Source organism: Vigna umbellata, chromosome 8 (assembly GCF_029865625.1).
Source record: "Vigna umbellata cultivar VRB3 chromosome 8, Vumbellata_1.0, whole genome shotgun sequence".
Lineage (NCBI taxonomy): Eukaryota > Viridiplantae > Streptophyta > Magnoliopsida > Fabales > Fabaceae > Vigna > Vigna umbellata.
Window position 1 is genome coordinate 4,184,819 of NC_142172.1, and position 17,807 is coordinate 4,202,625.

Sequence of the window (17,807 nt, forward strand, 5' to 3'; positions counted from 1 at the left end):
TCTGCTGATTCCAACGCCTTTGCAGCAAAGGACCAAATCAATAACAGACCACGCAAAGGTAGACCGTATTGTGATCATTGTCATCGTCCGGGTCACTCACGAGAGACATGTTGGAGAATCCACGGCAAGCCACTAGACTGAAAACCTTTCAGACCCACAGGAGATTCATCAAATCGCACTGCCAATGCTTCAGTTTCAACATCTGCCTTCAACAAGGAACAAATGGAAATTCTTCAGCGACTTATTAGTGAAAATCATTCCACGACACCTTCGGTCCAAGCCAACACTGTCATGCACGATAATAGTGAGCATAAAGCCCTCCTCACCTCTGCCGACAACCTTTCATGGATTGTTGATTCTGGTGCATCTGATCATATGACTGGTAACTCGTCTCTATTCTCCACATTGAATTCGTGTAATTCGATTGCCACTGTGACAATTGCCAATGGAACCAAGTCACTAATAAAGGGAGTTGGAATTGTTAAACTCTATGAAAAACTTACCTTGACTCAAGTTTTTTACCTTCCTGATCTTAAGTGCAACCTCTTGTCAGTGTCAAAATTAAATAAGGATTTGAAATGTTTAACAATATTTGAAAGCAATTTTGGTCTGTTTCAGGAGCGGGAGTCAGGAAGGATGATTGGATGTGCTAAACTCATAAATGGACTCTACCATTTTTCTACAATAAACCAAGTAATCATTCTCATCCACCAAAGTTAGCCTCAGTGTCTTATCCTTGTTGTTTTTCTTCCAATAAAACTGGTGATGTTATGCTTCTTCATTATCGATTAGGTCACCCGATATTTGGGTATCTCAAACAATTGTTTCCAAATTTGTTCATTAATAAAAGGGTGGATGATTTTTTATGTGAAGTGTGTCAGTTGTCAAAACATACTCGTGCATCTTATATTCCATTACCATATGTTGCATCAAAACCTTTTTCAAAAATTCACTGTGACATTTGGGGAGCCTCCGAAATCTCCTCAATCAATGGAGCTTGGTGGTTTCTCATTCTTGTTGATGATCATACACGTCTATGTTGGGTTTATTTTATGAAAACAAAATCTGAAACCATATCAATAATCAAGTAGTTTCACTCAATGGTTATTACTCAATTTCAAACTCAAATAACCAATTTTCACTCGGATAATGCAAAAGAATTTTTCAACAAAGACCTTAGCAATTTCTTCTCATGTAATGGAATTATTCATACGAGTTCATGTGTCTACACACCTCAACAAAACGACATTGCAGAATGTAAATTGCGTCATTTATTACAAGTAGCTCGGTCAATCATGTTCACCTCTCATGTTCCTAAGTTCTATTGGGGTGATGCTATTCTCACCTTAGTATATTTAATCAACCGAATGCCTTTAAGAGTCCTCAAGTTCAAAACACCATGTCAGACACTCCAAGAGTTATTTCCAGCCTATCGGTTAGTTTCCAGAATCCCACCAAAAATCTTTGGGTGTTCCTCTTTTGTCCACTTATATAATCAGGGAAAACTTGATCCAAAGTCAATTAAATGCATATTTGTCAGATATTCACCAACTCAAAAGGGTTACAAATGTTACTCTCCCTCACACAAAAATTATTTCATCACCATGGATGTTACATTCAATGAATAAGAATCTTTTTATCTAAGCTCTCGGCTTCAGGGGAGAAACAAAATCATATTGAATCCTCAATCTTGTCCACAGTTTTCCCAACACCCATACTCGTGCCAACAACCGAACCATCTCAAATTTCACATCATTTTGACACTTCCAGTCCAGCCACCACAAACACGAGTCCGACAATTCCAGTTATCCCAAACACGAGTCAGTCGAGTGTCCCAAACACGAATCTCCCTGACAGGAGTCCAAGTCTAGCAGAAGCGGATGAAGCTCGATCACATACTCAATCTGAGTTCTTGACTTCTGACACTGAGCAATGTGAAGAGAAACCAGGTACTGTTAATTCATCTTAAGTTCTTAATTTTAGTGATACTAATCTGGATCTCCCAATTGCACTGAGGAAACAATCTCGATCATGCGGCCCGTATCAGATGGATGACTACATGTATTATGGAAGTTTGTCAAATAGCCACTGTGTTTTTGTATCCTCTCTTGACGCAATCCAAATTCCTCGATCCATTGAAGAAGCACTTAGTGTCACTGAATGGAAGCAAGCCGTACATGTTGAGATGAAGGCTCTGGAAAAGAACAACACATGAGAATTAACAGTTCTTCCTCCGGGTAAGAAAGCAGTGGGTTGTCGATGGTTGTTTACGATAAAGCATAATGTCGACGGAACTGTGGATAGATTAAAAGCAAGATTGGTTGCAAAGGGGTACACTCAATCCTACGGCCTAGACTACAATGAGACATTTGCCCCTGTAGCAAAACTTAATACGATCCGTGTCATACTCTCTCTTGCAACGAATTTAGACTGGCCATTACATCAACTCGACGTGAAAAATGCATTCCTCAATGGTGATTTGGAAGAAGAAGTATTCATGTGTATTCCTCCTAGTTTTACTACTCAACAAAATCAAGGCGAAGTGTGCAGACTTAGAAATTCATTATATGGGCTGAAACAATCTCCTAGAGCATGGTTCGACAAGTTCACTAAAGTCTTAAAACAAAACCACTACAGTCAAAGTCTAGCCGACCACACATTGTTTACTAGACACTCATCATCCGGAAAGTGCACCATCCTGAGTGTTTATGTAGACGACATTATAATCACGGGAGATGATTTCGAAGACATAGCTCGGCTTAAGACACTTCTTGCTACAAAATTTGAGATTAAAGATCTCGGTCAACTATGATACTTCTTGGGAGTGGAAGTTGCTTGCTCTAAGCAAGGTATTTCGATATCTCAAAGGAAATATACGATGGATCTACTCAAGGAGAAAGGTATGATCAATTGCAAACCTATTGATACCCCTATGGATCCTAATCACAAACTGTATAGCAGAACAACTGAAGTCGGAGTTGATCAAACACGGTATCAGAAGCTTGTTGGAAAGCTAATATATTTGGCTCACACTAGACCTGACATTGGGTTCGCTGTAATTATGGTGAGTCGTTTCATGAACAACTCATCCGAAACTCACATGGAGGTTGTTTTGCGAATTCTGAGATATTTAAAATGAGCCCCGGGCTTGGGTTTGCTATTTAGAAAGTCCGACAGATGAGAAGTTGAAGTGTTCACAGATGCCGATTGTCCTGGCTCTCTAATTGATAGGAAATCAACCTCAGGTATGTGCACATTTGTTTAGGGAAATCTTGTTACTTGGAGCAGCAATAAGCAAACCGTCGTTACTCGAAGTAGTATCCTCAAACACTACAAAGTTGTATCCTTAAACTTAGAATCAACTTCATTAGCAAAAAATGCACCTAATTATGAATACGAATCAGTATTACTGACTACAGGTACATTAATAAAATCAATGACAAATGTTGAAGCAAGAATATTAAAATGAGAAGAAATATCAGTTAAATCAATAATAGAAACAGTGTCAGTTCATAAGATCACAACACATATGATCAACAACATAAAACTTATTATGAACACTTTAAAAATCATAAATTGCAAAATCATAGCATGCAGAAATAGGTATGTCAATATAAGAATCATCAGGCGTAAATTCAGTTTTAGAGTGAACAATTGTGTCAACTTCAATAGCTACACATTTAGTATGAGCACTAGTATGAAAATCAACGTTGAAATCTACAATAGTACTAAAATCAGAAACGTCAGAAGTGTCAAGTGTGAGAGTTGCATCAATTTCAAAAGCTTGAATATTAAATTCAGTAATAGTAGCTGACTCATTATAATAATCATAGATAGGTGGAGCACTAAAATCAACTCGAGTATTGAAATCAAAATCAGTGAAATTATGGACAAAAGGAGCAGCAACCAAATGAAAAAAATTCATTAGCAACTATGAGGTGTGATTGAAGGGGTTTCAACTCAAATTCTTGTTATGTTGCATGAAGTTTCCTTCTCAATTTTCAAATATGCAAAATATGCATTAGTAAAAAGTGCAGCAAAGTATTGCAAAATTTCTCCCTGAATTCCTCAGCTAGTGCCTTAGAGCAGTTAACGGGCCGTAATTATGTCACTCTTCTTCACTAAGATATTTGGATCGTTTCGATCCTCCAGGATCCGCGCCACATCTGTCAGTAGAATTAGCTTCTCCGCGGAAAGCATTGTAGCAATTCTCCATCAATAGTGTCGGCATTAATTTTGTAGGATGTCCCCGGACTTGTCGGCGGCGACGAAGGTAACGACCAGGAAGTGGCTGGTGCGATGAAAGAGCGGAGGACTACGGGGTCAACTTTGGCGACCTCACCGGTAAGTGGTTGAGTAGGTGGTTGTTTGTGGAGGTTGAACCAAGTTGGCAACGGTAAGGGTGACACGGTGGTGGCGGATGTTAGAGGAAGGGAAAGAGGGGTTACTAGGGGTGAGGATGTGGTCAGTGTGGGTTTTAGGGTTTGGTTGTGAAGGTGGAAGAGGGGAAAATATTTGTGAAGGTTTTAGTAATTTAAAAATATTTCTTTAATATTATTTGACACCTTTCTACACCGGTTATAAGTTTAATGGGTATAGAAAAATAACTTTTATACCTGATTTGAATGTAATCGGCATAAAAATCTTTGTCATTTATTAAATTTTGCCATTATGTTATTTTTTACATGTGATTTAACTGCAATAGGTATAAAAAAACTTATTTTATTTACAATACTGTCATCGCCTGATTTTTTATACCTGGTGGATTTCAACCGGTGTAAAAAATCGCTATAAAAAGTGAATTTTGCACTAGTGCTTTCATCTTGAATTTTTAATTAATTTTTTTGCTTAAAAGATTAATTTAATTAGAATTTGTGATAATTATGCTTATTAAATTTATGAGATAAAAATGTTTTAAAAATAACTTTTTAATTGCATAAAATATTTTCTTGGATATTCTAATATGTTGTTGATGAAGTTAAAATTATGGTTAAGCTTATTTATGGTCTAAAAATAAATTAATCAAGTTTACAAATCCACCTTTAAAGTAAGGTCAAAATCAGCATTTGAAAAACTTTATCCTATATCTCTTAATTTACATATACATTCCATTTTATAACAAATGGTCCACTCAAAAATAAGCCCCAGTTAGAAGCTACCATGTGTCTAGAAATTTGGCCAACCAGAATATGTCATGTTGCAATCTTCACTCTCAATCTATCCAATCATATGATGCATGTCATGATCCACCACTTTTAAAGTTGACCAACCAGAAGCTGCCACATAACATCTATTCATTTACTCATAAATTTGGCCAATAATAGATTTTCGCAGCATCGTATTCATCCTCTATATGCTCCTAAGTGTGCAACACTTTCTCTTCACTACAAGAGCTCATTGGAGTATCCCTGCACCTCATTGGTGTTCAGGAACAACAACCCTGTGTCCCACCTCAATAGAGACAACAATCTCAACCAAATATTAAATTTAATGATTCAAGTTAGAAAAATGTATCAAGATGATGGTTGAGCATAACACTGAAATGAAAAAAATGATGGAAGACATGAATCAGACAAATCAACAACAAGTCAATGAGCTGAATAAGAGGATGGAATCCATGAATCAAAGTTTGTAAAATCAAATTGAGCAAATGACATCTAATATAAATCAACTTAATGCTCGAGAATCAAGTTAACTGCCTACACAAACTGTGATCAACATGCACAATGTAAGTGTTATTACTTTGAGAGTAGGAATTCAAGTACAAGGACCTAGGGAGACCCACAAGGATAAAGAAAAAGAAGATGAAGTTGATGATGAAATGGAGGATCAGGCGAAGCAAAACAAGTAAAATTTGAGACACCTAAACCTAGTGATGACTCTAGGTTAGTATCTTTTAATTCATCTTCTTCTTAAAATTCTTCTTCTTATTCTCTTTCCTCTATATCAATATAAGTTTATACCTGAAAATAAGAAATTGGAGGAGTTGGACACGAAATTTTGAACATTTTCAAAACGGTGGAGATGAATATTCCTTTATTGAATGTTGTGAGACAAATGCCCAAATATGTCAAGTTTTTGAAAAAACTTTGCATACATAAAAGGAATATTAAGAATAATGAGGTTGTGAACTTGGGGAGAAACATTTCTAGTTTAATTAAGAATAAAAATATTAAAAATATTAACCGTATTCCTCGGTAACAAGGCTAAATGATGGCTTGCTTCAGCAAGATAGAAGCCATGGATCCATGAGCTTGATGATGGTTGCTTAACAACTATAATTAACAACGAAAGAAAATGAATTCGGTGGATGTTTTTGGTGGATGAGAGCTATTTAAGGGAGCGACTCTAACTCAAAAGGCTTTCCATCCCTGGAAGGAAGCTAGAGGGGTGTTAGGAGGAAGCTCAATGAAGGACTTTCAGATAGAGTAAGGGGCTGGAATCAAGGTAGTAGAGTAACACTCATATATTTTGAAAAGTGTTTTACAAATGGTGAGAAATTATGATTTATAGAATCATCTAATCTCTTCATGGTGCAAAGAAGGGAAGCTGATGATTAGTCGCATTCTATGGATCAAGTGACACGTCTTCAACATGTGGGACACACTACAAATGAATCTGGAAGGCCAGCTGGAAAGCTCGCACATGCTGGTGCAAAGAGCTTCCTATGGGCACTGAACGGGAGGGGAACTTGGCTGAGCGCGGCCCAATCTGGAATTCAACTTCTACCTTGCTCTAAATGAAGTAATTCTTCAAAGTTGCTTGCTTGGAAGTGTCTTCTAGGTCTTCTTGAAGCCTTTTAATCATTCCTTTAGTCATGGGGCCTTGATTGCAAGATTTCATAAGTGTCAACTCTTTTTTGTTTGTTTATTTTGATCACTTCATTAGTAATGAGCTTATGACTTGCTATTGGGCTTGGGCCCAATTCATCACTAAATTTATAAGTTATGGTTGATGTTATCAAATTAACACTACTTAACTAAAGTAACTTTTGTATTGCTAAGTCAATAGTGAGTGTTGCTCCCTCCACTACCCCCAAGTGTGTGTTCCTGCACCTCTTCACTATTTTCTCTTATTCAAAAAATACTCTATACCTCCCCACTATTTTCTTTTATTCCAAAATTACCCTACACCTCCTCACTATATTCAATAATTTTTCTCTTTCTCTCTCCACATTAATGGAGCATTCACATGGTTCAGATTTAAACTTGTGATATATTGTAAAATTTTATTTACACTTTCCCTTAAATAAGCTTGATTCAATCTTATTTTCACTATTCAATATATTTTTTTTTGCTTCAAATCACTTAATAAATGGTAAAATTTTGTTCTAAATTTCTAGAAAAATGTTTATATATGTGTGTTTTTTTTACATTTAATATCTATAATTTTTAACATTATATTATGTTTTAACTTACCGACATGTTTGACTCAAATAACTTGAATAAAGTATTTAATTTATTAGATAAATAATATAAAAATATTATTAAATACTTAAAATATAAAAGAAAAGTTATTTGTTAAAGATTTGGTATTTATTTAGTTCTTTCGTCATTATAAAGTTAGTATATAATAATAATATATTATTTACTATTAATATTATTATGTTTATTATTTTGTATTTGCATCTAACCTTTAAGTTTATAAAATGGAAGTGGTAGAAACACTAATATTGAAGTTTCCTCTCAATTTTATATTTTGCAATATATCACAAGTTTAAATCTAAGCCATATGAATGGTCCATTAATGTAGAGAGAGAAAGAGAAAGATAATGCTCCATTAATGCAGAGAGAGAAAGAGAAAGATTGTTGAGGATAATTGAGAGGTTAGGGTATTTTTGAAATAAAAGAAAATAGTGGGGAGGTACAAAGTATTTTTGGAATAAAAGAAAATAGTGGAAAGGTGCAGAAGTACTTGAGCTGGTGGAGGGAGCAACACACGTCAATAGTTAATAAATTATATAGGATAAAATCAACCCATTTTCCAATGAATACATAATCTATTCTTAACAAATTAATTCTTATAACAACCTTGTTAGTAAAACACAATGCAAATAATGAAAGATAAAAGTAAGGATATAGCCTAATGGAATTAAAATTAATAAATAATGATATGCAAAAGTATAAAGGCAAATTTGATAATTATAAATGAAACAAGAAATTAATAAAAGGTCTTTAAAATAATGATGTTGAAAAAGGTCGATTTCACTTCTCTTTCAAAAAATAGAATAATAAGTTATTTAAAGAAAAAATAGAATCATCGATTATCTAAAAATTATTATTAAATTGATTATTGTTGTAAATTTAAAAATCAATCAATGTAAAGTCTCAATAAATCATTCTCACTTTTAACTCAAGTACACTCTTAATTAGAAGTGAAAACTTTTAGATTATTCATAAAAATACAACTAAACTATAATATCAATCAAATTTTATAAACTCAAAGTTTATTAATAAAAAATAAAGTCTTATACACTTCCCCTCCAGCAGAAGCATTCCCAACCAACCACAGGGTACCCATTCGTACTTCTGTTCCTCTTAACGGGACACGCTTACCTGAAACCCTTTGCCATGAAGACTTTCAATATGGGGACCATTGTACTCGTCTGAGCCGGTCACCAAGACAAATCATCGACTTTGATATCACTATTGCGTCTATCGAATAGGAGGTTCACTGGGAAGTTATAACACCAATGAGACCTGAGCCCAACAGTAAAAGGGATTGACTCTACTCTCTACCCAAAACCTTAAGGCAATAGGTGTTAATGGCTCTTTCACTTTTATAGTACTCTACTTTCTCATTTTTATCCAACAACTAATTTTATTTAAAGTGATTACCTTTAATTAAAGTAAAAGTTCAATTATAAGTAAAAACTCATTTAATCACATGAAAGTTTTTAAATTAAATAAAATTAAAGTCTCAATTAAATTTAAAACCCCTTAAACTCAAATTATCAATGTGTATACATATAGATTAAAACACCTAGCCAGTTATCTAAAATTGTAAAAATCATTTTACTTCCTAAAAACCTAGCACTCCAGGGTGGTATCATAAATGAAAGAAAAAGTGAAAAAAGGGGGGAATGGAAAGAAATAAGAGATGTGATGAATGGTACAAAATCAAAGTTGTTGAGGCTCTCTTTTTGTGCTTCCCTTATATCTCTTTCTATAACTGAGCTTTTCGGTTACTAAAACTTTTTTTCTAGTAATGTAATATATCCTAAATAGCTTTAAAATACTTTCTAGACCATAAGTAAACAAATATATTCAACTACTTGAATATAATCAAGTATTATTTCTTAAAGATATTATATAATTAATTATTATATCATAATATTTTAGAAATATTAAATAATAAATTGTTGTTAACATAATAATAAATTATTATATCATAATATATTAACTTTAAATATCTTAGATATATTTTATAATATTATGGGATATAACATAATCTAATTATAAGTTATTATACCAGAAAATATTAATTCTAAATTTATTAGAGATATTTTATAATATCATTGAGATATAACATAATCTGATTATAAGTTATTATTTTATAAAGTATTAATTTTAAATATTTTAAAGATATTTTATAATATCATGAGAGTATGTGCATTAATGAAAACTTGTTTTTGTTTATATATATTATACACTTATTTTCTTCTCTATATCTATTTTTTCTTATCACATCACATAAACTATAAATTTATTATTTTTATTCTTTCTTTACATGTATATTAGATGTTAATACACTTTTTTTAAATAAGAGTACAATAATAATATACTAAAAAATTATAAAAAGAAAAGGAAAAGTAAAGTGAGGCTAACAATTCCTAAATATTTTTACTTTTAAACCTATTAAGTAATTATAGGTTGTTTGATCAGTTATACATATCTATTAAATTATTATAAATACTATAATTTTTTTCAATTATATATATATATATACATATATATATATATATATATATATATATATATTAAATGTAGAATTTAAAAATTTTGAATATCAAACAAATAATACATATTTATATTTAAAGAATTTGTTTCAACTTAATTGTAAAATTATATGCAATGCATTCCACATAAAATTTTCAATTGAAGGATACATAATATCCTTATAAGGTATCTTTCGATTAAGTATTCTTTATTATTAAAGTATATGAATAAATGATAAAACAACATATATGTAATTTGGGAAGAAAGTGAAGTAGCCATCTAAAACGTAATATTATAAGTATGATTATCATAAAATGAAAAGAACTGTATTTAGTAAACAAAGAAGCTGTAAATAGAAGAAAAGTAACTTTTAGGCCTTGTTAAAATGAAGCCTCATTCAAAAGGCTACGTTGTGTTTTGGATTGGATCATTCATTCAGTCGTGGGATCAAATTCAGGATACTATCTGAACAATCGAAAACAGTATTTTCTTTCCACACTCCCTTATTTACTAGATACACCAACTTGTGCAACTAGAAATTATCTAAAGAATCTTCCACTTTAATTGATACATAGTGTTTTTATAATCAAAATTTTTATATTTTATTTATTATATTTTCATCTAAATATTTTAGACTTTTAAATTAATAGTTTTCAAAATAACTTGATTAAAAAATTTAAGAAAAGCTTATTTACAATTTTGTATTAAAAAAGCCATACCAACAACAAAAAGTACTTGGACGAAGACTTTTTATGCTTAAGAAAAAATAAAGACATTCTATGCTTAAGAAATAATTACTGTTTCATAATAAATATAATTTTTATATACATATAAAGTCAAAAGGTAATTTAAATATAATTAAAAAGTACACAAAATTGAGGTATGTATATTTTAAGCATGAAAAATTGTCAACGCTTTATAACATTGAATGGGATTCTATTAATTTGTTCATTAAAATTGAGGTATGTATACTTTAAGCATGAAAAATTGTCAACGCTTTATAGCATTGAATGGGATTCTATTAATTTTTGATTGATTATGTAAATAATGTTTTTATTGAATAAAAGACTATCATAGATATTCAATTTATAAAAACCAAAATGCAATATCATGCAACATGTGTTGATATTTTATTCAATGATCACCATTCATGTTGCACTGATATTAATTTATAATTTTTATTTTTCAGATCATTTTTCCGGTATTTATTATGAAGATAATTACTTTTTTTTTTCTTTTAAATAGAGTTTTCAACGCATTTATTCTTTGAATGGACTTTTATTTCAAATTAATTTGTTTATGCTACTTTGAAATTGTAGTGATTTTTATTTGCAATTAAAGTATTTCATTAGTTTTTATTTTCTTAGTAATTTCTTAAAAATAAAGGTTATTTATTATTGAAGAAAAGACTAAAAATTATTTATTAATTTTTCTAGTAAAACAAACTTAACAATACAATATAGAGAATTAATAATTAACGTCTTATGAATATATGCTATAAAAAAATTAGGACAATAAATAGTTTTTTATTTCTATGACAATTTTGTTTTTTTGTAATTTATTCGTCAAGTTTCACCTTGTTTTCTTAGCCACAGTGCAACGGTGTTTTGTTGAGTTTTGTAACATCCCAAAAATATAGCATAACACTATATACAGGTGTCATCATTTAATAATATTATAAAACAATTTATGCATTAATAAAGTTAAACTTATAATTATTACAAAATAACCATAAAATTTAAAACTTTACAAAGCTTCCTATACTATTGCAAAACTAAACACATATAACTGAACAATTATATTTACAGAACGAAAATGGTGACCGAACGGTTCACCCAAAACTATCCACACTACTATGAGCGAACGGTCATGATCTATTCAGCAGGAGTCTCGCCGTCCAGCTACTGTTCCAGAGTAAAATCTTCCCCTTCTGCTCACACCCAAAAAGGATGATCATCGCACGGGAAAAACTGAACGATAACATGGAGAAAACAGAAAAATAAGGGTAAGCTACTACAATTTAATTTGGCATGCATACATACAATTCATTTCAAATACAAACAATACAAAGTCGAACACTATAGCATACCAAAACCCATGCAAATAGACATATACAAATTTAACCCTATAATACATGCATAAACCGAACACCTGACTTCACCATCCGGATTGTATGAATACGTAGTTTAAGGCCGTTCATGCACTCGAATGGTGTAGTAACTAGAAAACCATCAGCTTCCACCCGAGGTTAGTCCGTTATAACTTACCCAAGAACCTATGGGCTAGGACCTCCTGCCATTCTCACACAATGCATTACCCATCTCTACTTGAGAATTAGTAATCATCAGAATATCAAGATAAACTCCGTGAATTTCACTATCCATATTCATACTTTACCACATAAATACACATTTCACTGAGACATTCCTCCTTGGAATTCTCTTTCACATTTACATGAAACATATACCTTATTTGAATAACAAGAAAATTTCCCGTACACCTTAGATCCATACAATTATCTCAAATAATCAGAGTCACACTTGGAAAATGTTATTTAAATATAAAATAATCATTCATAGAAGGAGATCGAACAGAAACTCACTAACTTATAAAAACCAAACACTAGAGCTTAGACCGAACATTAATAATACTGAACCATTAGTATAAGATCGACCGATATTTCACTATTCACCAATCAGGACTGAACGGTATTCCATTATCCACAAAACGAGACCGAACGATATTTCACTAAGTAAGAATGAGAAATAGCTGACTACTAGAACCAACTAAAATACTAACAAGAAACAAAACTCTATACCCTAAGACACTTACTTACAGTTTATTCCGAACACTTAAGATTGATTCTAAATACTATTAATAAAGCTTAACACTTTTAAGAAACCGATCGTTACGACAATAGGGTCAAACTATGCACAGGAACAACTATCTCAGTATAACCAACGTATTTAAGCTTAGTACGAGGACGAGATCTAATAATAATATAGAAACTATCACTAACCCGAATACCCAATCCGATAAGACTGATCATTAATACATAACCATTATCACTTTAGGATACCAATCATTCCCAAAACCGAGCGGTCATGTACGATAATACTAAAAAGCTAACTCTATTACTGAATTATTAACTAACCATGACCGAACGGGGAATACTGAACGCCCAACATTTCTGCATAACTCTTATAGACTTATACAGAATCACTAAAACCCAGAAACATACATTTCATATACAAATCATCAAATCAATTCATTCCATACATAAACAGAATCATCACTCACGCAATTAAATTAAATAGCTTCCCTTACCTCTTAATCAGAAGAAACACTCACAACACATAATTTTGCCCAACACCAAAACTCTCAAAAGCTAAGATTCACTGTTTTGAAGAAAATAGACCAACCACAGGACCAGAAGCGTGACCAGAATCTTAGAAGAAGAAGAAGATAAACACATGCAAACAGAAACTTGGTTTGCATGTGCCAAAAACTAAACTTTCTTAGAAGTAGAAAGACCTACCAGCTCAAACTACCACTTGACAGATTAAAAAGAGAACCTTTGCCACCAGCCAACTTCAAACATAATTTGATGAATGATCGGATGAAGGAAAACGTGAGAATCATTGGAGGAAAGGATGATAGTTTAGAGAGAAGATAGAGAGAAGGAGGAGAAAATGTGAGTTCAAAAAGTTGGGGAAGAAAATGCATGCAAAAAGTGGCACCATATTTAAAATTTTTACTTAAATATTACTATCAAAACCGATCGGTCCACTCTGCTGGTCACACCTGTCTTCCACTTTCTGAATTTCTAAATTCTCACCCTTCCACCTGACTTTCACTTTCTCTACAGAATTTAAGAGTTCTGACAAGTTTAGTTTAAGCTACATTAAAAAAAATTGCCAAATTTGTTTGTGTAAACTTAATTATAGTTAATAAAATTTGTAACTCACGAAATAAAGAACTGCATTTTAATAAAATGCTCATATAATTAGTAGCTTAAAAGATGCAAAACTTTATAGGTTGATTATGTTAATAAAAAATTGGAAGTAGTCTGAATTATTAGACGAAACGAATAAAAATACCAGATTCTCTATCCTCATTTCTATAAATTGCATTTTATTAATTTGAAACTAATAAAAAATGCCAAAATAAATTTTGTAACATGTTTTGAAAATGTATTCGTCAATTTAAAATTGCGTATAACTTTCTTGACGATACTCTTACGAGAATTTCTTGTAATACATTTGTTGAGTTAAAACTTCATTATATTATTGTTTATCACATTTTGATTTGTAAAAAATAAAGTTATATATACATAATTCAACCCTCCTTAAATATTTCGTGTGTCTTTATAATTGGTAACAAAACTAAATATCTAAAGTGTTGAGTGTCCTACAACGATTAGAGCAAAGATTCAACACATAGTTGGCATGGAAAAGTATTTCATTGACAATGAAGCATTCCTTAAATTTTATACTACATCATTTTTCACTTTAGACAAATCTAAACTAGATCTCATGTACTATATTATTTTTGAAATAATTATTAACATTTTTTAGTCCATGTTCTAAATTTGAAATGGAGAATCAAGATGTTTTTGAGGATAGGTTGGAGCTTTTGACATTGGTGCTTTCAGAATAGGAGTTCTCACAACATTAATAGGTTCCATTGTGTTGAGAAAATATCTATGATGAATGTACTAGTTAGAAGAAAGACTGTGGGGGTATATTGGTGGGAACATCACAAATTTTAGCTATCTAAAGAATAACAACATTCCTAGAGGAAACTACCTATATTGGAAAAAAAGTATACATATTTGCATAAAGTGCATACATTATATATTCTGGACCATCATAACTTGAGGAGATATCATTAAAGAAATATTGGATGCAAGACAAAGATAAGTTCGATTAGGTATAGTTGAAAAATAAAGCCAAACATACTTTAGTGTTTTATCTAAAAATAAGTACATGTTTTTTTCCCCTAATATCAATTTTGATCCTTAATTTATGTTAGAATTGATGAGCTTTGTTTCTCAACACCAAAAGGGGTGAATTGGTGTTTAATAACAAATCACACTTTTCAAATCTTTTTCGCAAATGGTATGGTTATTGAAACCTTTCTTGTGCCGTAGGCAATAGTGTGCTATGAAAACAGTATGCGTGTAAAACAATTACAGAATGTATGCGCAAATGTAAAGAGATAGGGAGAAGAAAATCAAACACAATTTTTATACTGGTTCGGCCTCAATGCCTACATCCAGTCACCATCCTAATCAACCTTAGATCGGAGAGTAATTCACTATAATGATCAGAGTATTATAGTCAAAGCTTTACAGAGCAACTCTAAAATGTAAACACCTCACAAACTCTCAATCAAATATAGAACAACAAAACCTGCCAACACAGAACTACCCTGTTTTTGTCGCAGCAACCCCTTTGAGATATTTAATAATACTTCGGCAAGTCCACTTAATCGTATCAAGTAATAAAAAATGGTAAGACCAAGTATCGTTTCCCAAGAGACTCACGCCACTAAACAATTATGTAATCGCTTAACGAATTAAGACTTAAGAACAATTTTTGGGGTTTTTGAATGCAAATGCAATAAAAATAAACATGAATGCAAATTTGATCAATTGAGGATAAACACAAGGGTGAATGGATGATATTGAAAATATGAGATGAATATGTTGTTGGGGTTTAGATTTCACCTAATCACTCTCATGCATATAAGAATTCATCTTCTTCATTAATGTTAATGCCACTTTCTAATTTACCTTAAACCCGATGTCTCGGTAAAGAAAGCCTACTTCTAATTACTAGTTCACAATGTCTTGTATCCCTAGCAATTAATCATGCATTACAGTGGCACAGAAGCTTAAAGGTAACCAACCCTCCTATCCCTATATCTAGGTAATATTGCTTTTGGGAGAATTTCTCCAGTTCTAGATTTTTCCATATGTGTCCATAGTGACAAAACCAAAAATCATGCAATTGAATGAGTTAAACAAAGCATGCATAGAGCGTAGAGGAAAAATCCTAACAATTAATCAAGTAAAACATTTTATAATAAGAATCAATTCAACACATGACAGTTTAAGAGGTTACATCTTTCCCAACAACAAATAAGGTTTAGTTCCCCATTATCATGGAGAAACTATATAAACAATGGAATGAAAGAATGAAAGAGATAGAAAAAACCCTAGAAAGAGAAGAGGAGAGCTGTCACATCCCTAAATCTACCCCCAAGGGGTGAAAAGTGTGTTTTTGTGGTCAAGCCATCAAAAGATACATTCCCTAGGACGTCCAACTCCTTAAATAGACCATAAAAATAACATAAAACATGCCCAAACCCACTAAATAACAGAAAACGGGTCCAAGCCCACTTTGCTAGCGCTCAACACCCTAAGTGGGGCACCCAGGTAGAACCTGTGACACTAACTGGCGCTCAACGCCCCTAGAAGGGCGCCCGGGCGTGATGCGGTGCAGAGTACATTAAGCAAATGTGATGAACCGTTCGGTTTCACTTTGATACCGTTCGGCCTTACACTCTTGACCGTTCGACATATCTTCTACCACTTCACTCAGCTTCTCCTTTCACAAACCGTTCGGTTTGTCAAGCTTTTTCTCCAGCCGTTCGGCCAGCCTTACACCGTTCCCGTTTGGCCAGCCTTGCACCGTTCAGCAATTGTCTCTCTTTCTTACACCGTTCGGCCTAGGTTCCGCCACCTTCACACCGTTCGGTCTATCTTCTTCACCGTTCGGTCTATCTTCTTCACCGTTCGGTCTATCTTCTCCTCTATCAGACAGGTCGGTCTGGATTCTTAACCGTTTGGTTTGGATTCTCCCACATCCTACCGTTCGGTCTGGTGCTATTTCTGTCTTTTCTGGGTTCCAACTTCTTGGTACTTTTTCTCTTCTTCCAAATCATATCAATAACCTACAAACTTAGGGGAATTTAGTGATAAAATCATCAAGTATAACCTTAACTCTCCTATTCACAAAACTAAAGCAAAAACATGAGTTCAAACTAGTTTCTAAATCATAAAGGGTGTTTTTAATATCAAAATTAAGTATAAAAATAACGGTATTTCAACCGTTATCACAACCTCAAACTTAGAACTTTTCTTGTCCTCAAGCAAATGAGATATAACTTAGTCTTCCACCAATCAATACAATGGTTAAACCCATTCAAAAACTCTTTCTTCCAAGACAAGTAATTACTCAAATCAGCTCATCAAATAGAATTCAGTCAAGATGTACACATGCCTTGTTTAAAATCACTCATCATGGTGTTCACATAATCACATAATATCCAAGATATGATATTCTCATGAATGATCAATTAACTAAGCATTAATGTAATCATGTATTCATGGAACTCTTCCTTACCAGACAAAGTGTTTCACTCAATCACACATGTGTATATAGAGGTTACTCCTTCACTCTACTTATCCCAATGTCACATAGAACAAAATTGCCTTTCATTTACCACAATCAACCATACTCACAGATAAGTATCATCACAATGACTTTCCATGGCTTGTAACGTGGCTGGGCTAAGAAGAAAAATTGGTTTATTAAGATCACAAAATACTTGAGTTAAGAGAGTCATTCATAAATTTATGATTCAAATACAATCTCTCTTTAGACAAACCAATCTCACTAATTCCCAAGTTTCCCCTTTTTGCATTGAGCTTTTCTTTCTTTACATTCTATTTTCTTTTCTCTTTTTCATACTTGCTCAATACTTAGCTCAGTGCTTTTCATTACTTTCTTTTTCAATTCTCCCAATCAACCCCAAACTTGAACCTTTATCAATACCACACCATGATTCTCAACTTAACTC